Source organism: Oncorhynchus mykiss, chromosome 8, assembly GCF_013265735.2.
Source record: "Oncorhynchus mykiss isolate Arlee chromosome 8, USDA_OmykA_1.1, whole genome shotgun sequence".
Lineage (NCBI taxonomy): Eukaryota > Metazoa > Chordata > Actinopteri > Salmoniformes > Salmonidae > Oncorhynchus > Oncorhynchus mykiss.
In genome coordinates this window covers 23,955,772-23,964,891 of record NC_048572.1, presented here as the reverse complement: position 1 = coordinate 23,964,891, position 9,120 = coordinate 23,955,772, and positions in this window count along the sequence as shown.

Genomic DNA, 9,120 nt, shown 5'->3' with positions numbered 1-9,120 from the left:
TCAACTGTGAACCAGAGACAGTATACAGAGAGGAGGAGTTCACTATTATTGTGATCACCACCAGATTACAACTTTGAGTGAAAAGGTTGAAATAAAGAACAAGAGCACACTGTTGTCAACGAGACAACGTAGGAATCTTCTCCGTAGACTGTAGATGACTTGTTTGTTTTTGTGTTAGCAAGGTGAACCCGAGAGGAAGCAAACAAAACATGTCAAGATCCAACACAATGTTCAGAAAAATCATTGAACTTTGTTAATAAAAAAAAATGCTGTCAATAAAATTTTAAAAGATTGTGTAAATGTTTACACACCTTTCCCTCAGTTAAACCAAAAACGATTGCGTGTTCTGCCGGCCATAACAAACATGTCAAAGCACTCAAACAGGATGAAATGTGTTTCATTTGAATGTTGTTGATTAAAATAAGATAAATTACCGTCTTTACAAATTTGTTGCATATTACCTTCTCACCACTGTGTGAGGGATAAGAAGGATGCATCACAATTGATACAAGGAGAGGCTACAGGTCGGTCAACTGTGAATTAAAAGCCAGCCAAAATACAACTATGAGAAGTATGAAGTTATGCTTACCATTCCTCTCAGATTTTGTAGACATAACATAATTTATCAGTTTGGGCAATGACAATTTTTGTTGAGTCGGGAGAAAATGCCATGGCCTTGGCAAATCTAATTGTATTAGTCACATGTGCCGAATACAACAGGTGTAGAGCTTACAGTGAAATGCTTACTTACGAGCCCCTAACCAACAATGCAGTTTCAAAAAAATATGGATAAGAATAAGAGTTAAGAGTAACAAGTAATTAAAGAGCAACAGTAAAATAACAATAGCGAGACTACATACAGGGAGGGTACCGACACAGAGTCAATGTGCGGGGGCACCGGTTAGTTGAGGTAGTATGTACATGTTTATTTTTTAATTTATCCTTTATTTTACCAGGTAAGTTTGCAGCAACGACCTGGGGAATAGTTACAGGGGAGAGGAGGGGGATGAATGAGCCAATTGTAAACTGGGGATTATTAGGTGACCGTAATGGTTTGAGGGCCAGATTGGGAATTTAGCCAGGACACCGGGGTTAACACCGTTACTCTTACGATAAGTGCCATGGGATCTTTAATGACCTCAGAGAGTCAGGACACCCGTTTAACGTCCCACCTGAAAGACGGCACCCTCCTCCTCCTACTGGCCCTCCAACACCACTTCCAGCAGCATCTGCTCTCCCATTCAGGAACTGACCAGGACCAACCCTGCTTAGCTTCAGAAGCAAGCCAGCAGTTGTATGCAAGGTGGTATGCTGCTGGCGACATGTAGGTAGAGTTATTAAAGTGACTATGCATAGATGACAACAGAGAGTAGTAGTGGTGTAAGGGGGGCAATACAAATAGTCTGGGTAGCCATTTGATTAGATGTTCAGGAGTCTTATGGCTTGGGGGTAAAAGCTGTTTAGAAGCCTCTTGGACCTAGACTTGGCGCTCCGGTACCACTTGCCGTGCAGTAGCAGAGAGAACATTCTATGACTAGGGTGGCTGGGGTCATTTTATAGGGCCTTCCTCGGACCACCTGGTATGGAGGTCCTGGACGGCAGGAAGCTTGGCCCCAGTGATGTACTGGGCCGTAGGCACTACCCTCTGTAGTGCTTTACGGTCGGAGGCCGAGCAGTTGCCATACCAGGCAGTGATGCAACCAGTATGCTGTCGATGGTGCAGCTGTAGAACCTTTTGAGGATCTGAGGACCAATGCCAAATCTTTTCAGTCTCCTGAGGGGGAATAGGCTTTGTCGTGCCCTCTTCACGACTGTCTTGGTGTGTTTGGACCATGTTAGTTTGTTGGTGATGTGGACACCAAGGAACTTGAAGCTCTCAACCTGCTCCACTGCAGCCCTGTCGATGAGAATGGGGGCATGCTCGGTCCTCCTTTTCCTGTAGTCCACAATCATCTCCTTTGTCTTGAGACAACATAGCTCTTCGTTCCATACTGCAAGAAGGTTGGGCTCCCGAGTGGTGCAGCAGTCTAAGGCACTGCATCTCAGGCTTGAGACATCACTACAGAAACCCTGGTTTTAATCCAGGCTGTATCACAACCGGCCGTGATTGGGAGTCTCATAGGGCAGCGCACAATTGGCCCAGCATCCTCCGGGTTTGGCCAGTGTAGGCAGTCATTGTAAATAAGAATTTGTTGTTAATTGATTTGCCTAGTTAAATAAAATAAATAAAATAAATATCACAACATTATCACTCGATCAGACACAGCTTCAGTTGTGGTATCAAACTGACCTGACACAGTGGTGTGTATGTAATTGATGTGAGTATAACATGTGATAGTCAAACGACAATGGTGGTGATAACTCACCTTAGAGTCAGCAGGCTTAGTAGAGAACGTATCCCTTTACACCTCTGTCCACAGTGCATACAGCACATTTTATATAATTCGGTGCCCATATCATACAAGTCACTTTGGTAGCTCCCTCTTGTGGTAAATGGACCACAAATTGGATAACATGTCAGTATACTTCACACGACGCTAGCTGTACCCTCAGTGAACCCGGCACATAACGCACTGCTGAAGCTAGAAACATACTGTTAAGCATTTCGATACACCTGCTTTAACATCTTCCAATCTGTGTACGCGACAAATAAACTTTGATTTGACAGTGTTCTTCAATACGGTCTCTGGAGCCACACCAAAAAGCCTAACGTCGTTACACACAGACACTGTCCCTGGGTCATCCGTTGAATAAAATTGACATAAGTTAGCTACTAAAAAAAAGGTAGTTAGCTAGCTAGTTAAGGACACATACTAAGTCTAGCTAGATACTAGACAGAGCTAACTAGCAGCAAGCTAACGTTAGTCATCAAAGCATTAACGTTACGTACAGTAACGTTTGCTAACGTTAACTTTAGCTAGACCTGGTGGCTAATGTTAGCTAGTAACGGTCAAGTTTGCGGCCGTTAAAAAGGTATGCAGATGTTTTAGTCGCAAGGTTAAAATCTAGAATAATCTGTGTAACTGCTGTAATGTGAAATCGTTAGAAAATTAAATATGATCCCTAAATTATTGCTGTTGACGTTATGTAGACTGAGTGACAAGGGAGGCAGACATTTTGGTAAACATCCGTCCTCCCTGGTTACCGTTGTCTGGCACGTACGTGGGCGTGTTCAAATTTTACGTTTTTAATCTCACGTGCACAAGTACAGTGAAATCCCTTTCTTGCTAACTCCGTTCAAACCCAACATGCTGTAATCAATATTGCACACAAAAATAATATAAGGTAGGAAAAAAACACGGAGGGGGGGGGGGGGGGGGGGGGGGGTGTACAGGAACGCATGTCTGGTGTACAGGAACGCATGAGACAAAAAATAATCCCCTTTATTAAAAAGCATTGAATGCATATCATCATCGCATTTAAGTAGTGGCATAGTGCAGGCATAGAGCAAGTGACACAAATGGGTTACATTTTTAGTACTCTAGGATCCCAGAAAATGTTGGCATTTTATAAAGGAATTTAAAATCAATTCAAAGACATTTTCCATGACTGGAGACTATATTTTTTAATACGGCACAGATTATATAAATAACAGGCTACTTTGACATTGACAAACTAAGAATCTGAGATCAATCAAAACTAAGTTGCCTTAAATCCATCAATAGCCTAGGCCAGGGTTGCTCAACTACTATTTGAGGTCCAGTCACAAATTTCATAGGTGGCAAAGGTGCAGATGTATAATGTAATTTATCAGCGTAGTAACAAATCCCAACCTGTACACACCACTCTAGTTGGCAGAGAGAAAATGTTGCAGTTTTAAAGCAGATTCTCCACATTTTGCATGGGGCAGAGGTTTGTTTCCTGTTTTAAAGCAAATTTCCTTGAGTTCATTGCATTCTTCCATATCTTATTTGTGCTTATATGATACCAGGGGTCAAAGCCCAAGCGAGTAAAGTATTTTTTACCCTGTCCTGGGTCCGGATCCGATCTGCCGGTTGAGTATGGAGGGCCTAGGTCTAGGTGTGTGGAGATGCACATATTGTAGGCTACAATACCAGGAGGGAAATTAGTCCTAAAAACATTTTTCAGTGTCACTGACTCACCCAATGATGAGTAGTTCACTTGCTGGTGGTGGCCGATGTGTTCTTGCCTAAAGCCTCTCTCGCTTGTTTTACTAAAGATTCTAGATCACCTGTACTCCACACACAGAGACGTGTACAAAGCTCTCCCTCGCCCTCCATTTGGTAAATCCGACCAGAACTATATCCTCCTGATTCCTGCTTAAAAGCAAAAATTAAAGCAGGAAGCACCAGTGACTCAGTATATAAAAAGTGGTCAGATGAAGCAGATGCTAAACTACAGGACTGTTTTGCTATCACAGACTAGAACATGTTCCAGGATTTTTCCGACGGCATTGAGTAGTACACCACATCAGTCACTGGCTTTATCAATAAGTGCATTGAGGACATCGTCCCCACAGTGACTGTATGTACATACCCCAACCAGAAGCCATGGATAACAGGCAACATTCGCACTGAGCTAAAGGGTAGAGCTGCTGCTTTAAAGCTCTCTGTAGCCGACGTGAGTAAGACCTTTGAACAGGTCAACATACACAAGGCTGCGGGGCCAGACGGATTACCAGGACGTATGCTCTGGGCATGTGCTGACCAACTGACATTTTCAACATGTCCCTGATTGAGTCTGTAATGCCAACATGTTTCAAGCAGACCACCATAGTCCCTGTGTCCAAGAACACAAAGGCAACCTGCCTAAATGACTACAGACCTATATAGCACTCACAATCATGAAGTGCTTTGAAAGGTTGGTAATGGCTCACATCAACACCATCGTCCCAGAAACCTTAGACCCACTCCAATTTGCATACCTCCCAAACAGATCCACAGATGATGTAATCTCTATTGCACTCCACACTGCCCTTTCCCACCTGGCCAAAAGGAACACTTACGTGAGAATGCTATTCATTGACTACAGCTCAGCGTTCAACACCATAGTACTCTCAAAGCTCATCAATAAGCTAAGGATCCTGGGACTAAACACCTCCCACTACAACTGGATCCTGGACTTCCTGGTGGGCCGTCCCCAGGTGGTGAGGGTAGGTAGCAACACATCTGCCACGCTGATCCTCAACACTGGAGCTCCACAGGAGTGCGTGCTCAGTCCCCTCCTGTACTCCCTGTTCACCCACGACTGCATGGCCAGGCACGACTCCAACACCATCATTAAGTTTGCAGACGACACAACAGTGGTAGGCCTGATCACCGACAAGACAGCCTATAGGGAAGAGGTCAGAGATCTGGCCGTGTGGTACCAGAATAACAACCTATCCCTCAACGTAACCAAGACAAAGGAGCTGATTGTGGACTACAGGAAAAAGAGGACCGAGCACGCCCCCATTCTCATCGACGGGGCTGTAGTGGAGCAGGTTGAGAGCTTCAAGTTACTTGGTGTCCACATCAACAACAAACTAGAATGGTCCAAACACACCAAGACAGTCGTGAAGAGGGCACGACAAAGCTTATTCCCCCCCAGGAAACTAAAAAGATGTGGCATGGGTCCTGAGATCCTCAAAAGGCTCTCCAGCTGCAACATCAAGAGCATTACTGCCTGGAACGGCAATTGCTCGGCCTCGGACCACAAGGCACTACAGAGGGTAGTGCGTACGGCCCAGTACATCACTGGTGCTAAGCTGCCTGCCATCCAGGACCGCTACACCAGGCAGTGTCAGAGGAAGGCCCTAAAAATTGTCAATGACCCCAGCCACCCCAGTCATAGACTGTTCTCTCTGCTAACACATGTCAAGCGGTACCGGAGTGCCAAGTCTAGGACAAAAAGACTTCAACAGTTTTTACCCCCAAGCCATAAGACTCCTGAACAGGAATTTGCATTGTGTGCCCCCACCCCTCTTTTTCCGCTGCTGCTGCTACTACTACTGCTCTCTGTTTATCATATATGCATAGTCACTTTAACTATACATTCATGTACATACTACCTAAATTGGGCCGACCAACAGGTGCTACCGCACATTGGCTAACCGGGCTATCTGCATTGTGTCCCGCCACCCACCAACCCCTCCTTTACGCTACTGCTGCTCTCTGTTCATCATATATGCATAGTCACTTCAACCATATCTACCTACTACCTCAATCAGCCTGACTAGCCAGTGTCTGTCTGTATGTAACCTCACTACTGTATAGCCTGTCTTTTTACTATTTTTATTTCTTTACTTACCCATTGTTCACCTAACACCTTTTTTGCACTATTGGTTAGAGCCTGTAAGTAAACATTTCACTGTAAGGTCTACACACCTGTTGTATTCGGCGCACGTGACAAATAAACTGATTTGATTTGACTTTATTTTAAAGTTGATCAAATATTCTGGTAGCCTACAGCATACGGATTAGAGTTCTCTTTTCAGCAGCCATTTGCTTTCCAACCTGTTTTCCTGCGATTGTCTTTGAAATATTTCTAAACGCTTGTTTTGTCGGCATGCTGTTCACTGGGCACATTTTGTCATCGAAGAGAAAGATGAGTTGAATGACCGTTCAAATCGTATTTTCCCAGTCGAAGCTCGTTTGTCCGGAGTTCTCAGTTGTCTTGAACTCACAGCTAGCCACTAATTCCTTCCCAAACCACCCATTGTTGAATTTGCGATGTCCAACTTGTAATGTTTACGTCCAATAGCCGATGAGCACCGAGACGCTTATCTCTAATTTCTCTTCATATGACAAGGATTTGATTGTCGATTTGAGTCATGGTGACGATTGTTAGCTTGCCAGCTAAGATTTTGAAAGTACGATGTTGACATGATCAGTCCAATCAAAGTGTCAAGTGTACTCCCTCTCCGGACTCTAGATCATCAGGCTGCTGATTATCCCGCACACCGGTCACCATCGCCTCGCGCACTTGCGCCTCATGACACTCACCTGGACTCCACACCTCATTGATTATCTTCCCTATATCTGTCACTCCCCTTGGTTCTTTCGTCTGGTGTTATTGATGCTGTTTTCGTGTCGATGCGTTGTTTGTGGTTCGTGTTCTTTGTTTTGTTTTATTTATTAAAACACTCACTCCCTGAACTTGCTTCCCGGCTCTCAGCGCACTCCTTACACAAAGCTACTGTATATATAACGTGATTTGATGTCATTCTATCTGTGGCCAATGACCTTGAGGCTTCTTGGATGGGCACTTCTAATATAACTCTATGCCAGAACCCAAGGGGCAAAAACGTTCTAGCTCTAACCTTAGAATTGGGGATGACCTACTGTCCCATGAGTGACAGAAATCTTAGCCAATCTGGTGCAACGCTCTGTATTTTCTGCTTGCTAGCCCCACCACCACCACAGAAAGTACTGAGCTAGGCTCAAACACCTGCTTTTCGGAGATGCCTTATTCAAGAAAGCAAAAAAGAGACCATGCTTGTATGCTGCTTTAACTCATTTACACTTTATTTTAATTTTTTTACATTGTTTGCTAACTGATATGTTACACGTATTAATGCCAAAATAACAAGCAAAACAGGCAAGCCCCCACAATAAAAATAAATACATATATAGAGAATATATTTTACCTAAAAGTGTGGGGATCAAAACAGGTGGGGCCCCGCCACTGGTTCTGTGAGAGATACAGGCGCGCTTCTCACACAGCTATGTCCATGCATTGGTCTCAAACAGGTTAAACTGATCACGTTTACATACACACCGATATCCCATTATTATTATTTTTTGTCGTTGACATATGTTGTAACACATGTAAGCATATCCCGTAATAAACTGAAAAGGCATGGATCCCAGTTATGAGAAACCCGGATAAAATGCCTGGGATATGCTGATTTTAGATGGGATATGCTACTGTGGCATGTAACATTTTATCCTGTTTACTGTTGTTTTTCACGGTCTGCACGGGCTCACTTTCACATATCATTGGTGTATAAATATTGTATCATTTTACTGCAATAAATGCACAATTCTGCAGGAGTTAATAGTATAGGTTATTACGCATTGTTACAGTCAGTGTCCAGATTTCAGTTACTATTCCACTTAACCCATAGGAATATAAATGAGGAATATTCTGTTTATTCATGACTACAGGGAAACTCCAGAGCGGGATATCAAAAGTGCATGATGTGAACCGATGTGAAATGGCTAGCCAGTCAGCGGGGTGCGCGCTAATAGCGTTTCAATTGGTGACGTCAGTCGCTCTGAGACCTTGAAGTAGTTGCTCCCCTTTCCGCGGCTTTTGTGCGGCGATGGATAACGATGCTTCGTGGGTGACTGTTGTGTGCAGAGGGTCCCGGTTCGAGCCCGGATTGGGGCGAGGAGAGGGACGGAAGCTAAACTTCTTCATATGTAAACAGCTTCTCCCGAATGAGACTTTAAGCAGGATATTAGCTACTATCCGGAATACTGGGCACATGTAAACGTGTTCAATGTTAAGCAAACCATAACAAACCCGGGCCCAACCCGAATCGACTCGTAGAATATCAGGCCCTGCTGAAAATCTACTTTCTCACGGTATGCTTTTCTTCTTTTAAAGAAGAATGAACCTTGATCGCTTTTATTAAAATTTTTACATTGCAAAAAGTAAAACTTATATTTCATGCCATGAGCGGTACCGGATCCAGACAAGTAGGATCCGGAACGAAACAGTTCAAAACGGTGAGGTGCTGGTGTTGTGCCGAAAATTCTCCCTCCCTTCGCGTTGTTCATAGCTGCGACTTGCTTGCTACTGTAGTTGAGAGTCTGTCTGCTCTTCACTCCGTTGTCTATTTAACCTACATTTCACTGATCTTAGTAGCAGAAAGCATTTTTGTCTGCAGTTTTCGGTTTTGCTATTTGTTTCAAGTATATGTGGCGGTTCTAGCTTGTATGGCGCCCTGGGCGTACCCCGGCAAGATGCCGACCTGGTCGGCTACTCACGTCGCCCGTATCTAAATCCGCTACTGATTAGTATTAGTCTATCAATAAATATCTCCCATGTCTTATTCGACTAGAATTTTTGAAAGTGCAAGGATAAAAATTCAGCCAAAGTTGTTCTGAAATGTTTATTGCTTGCCAGCATTTTACTCCCTCCTCTATGTTTAATATAACACACATACATTAA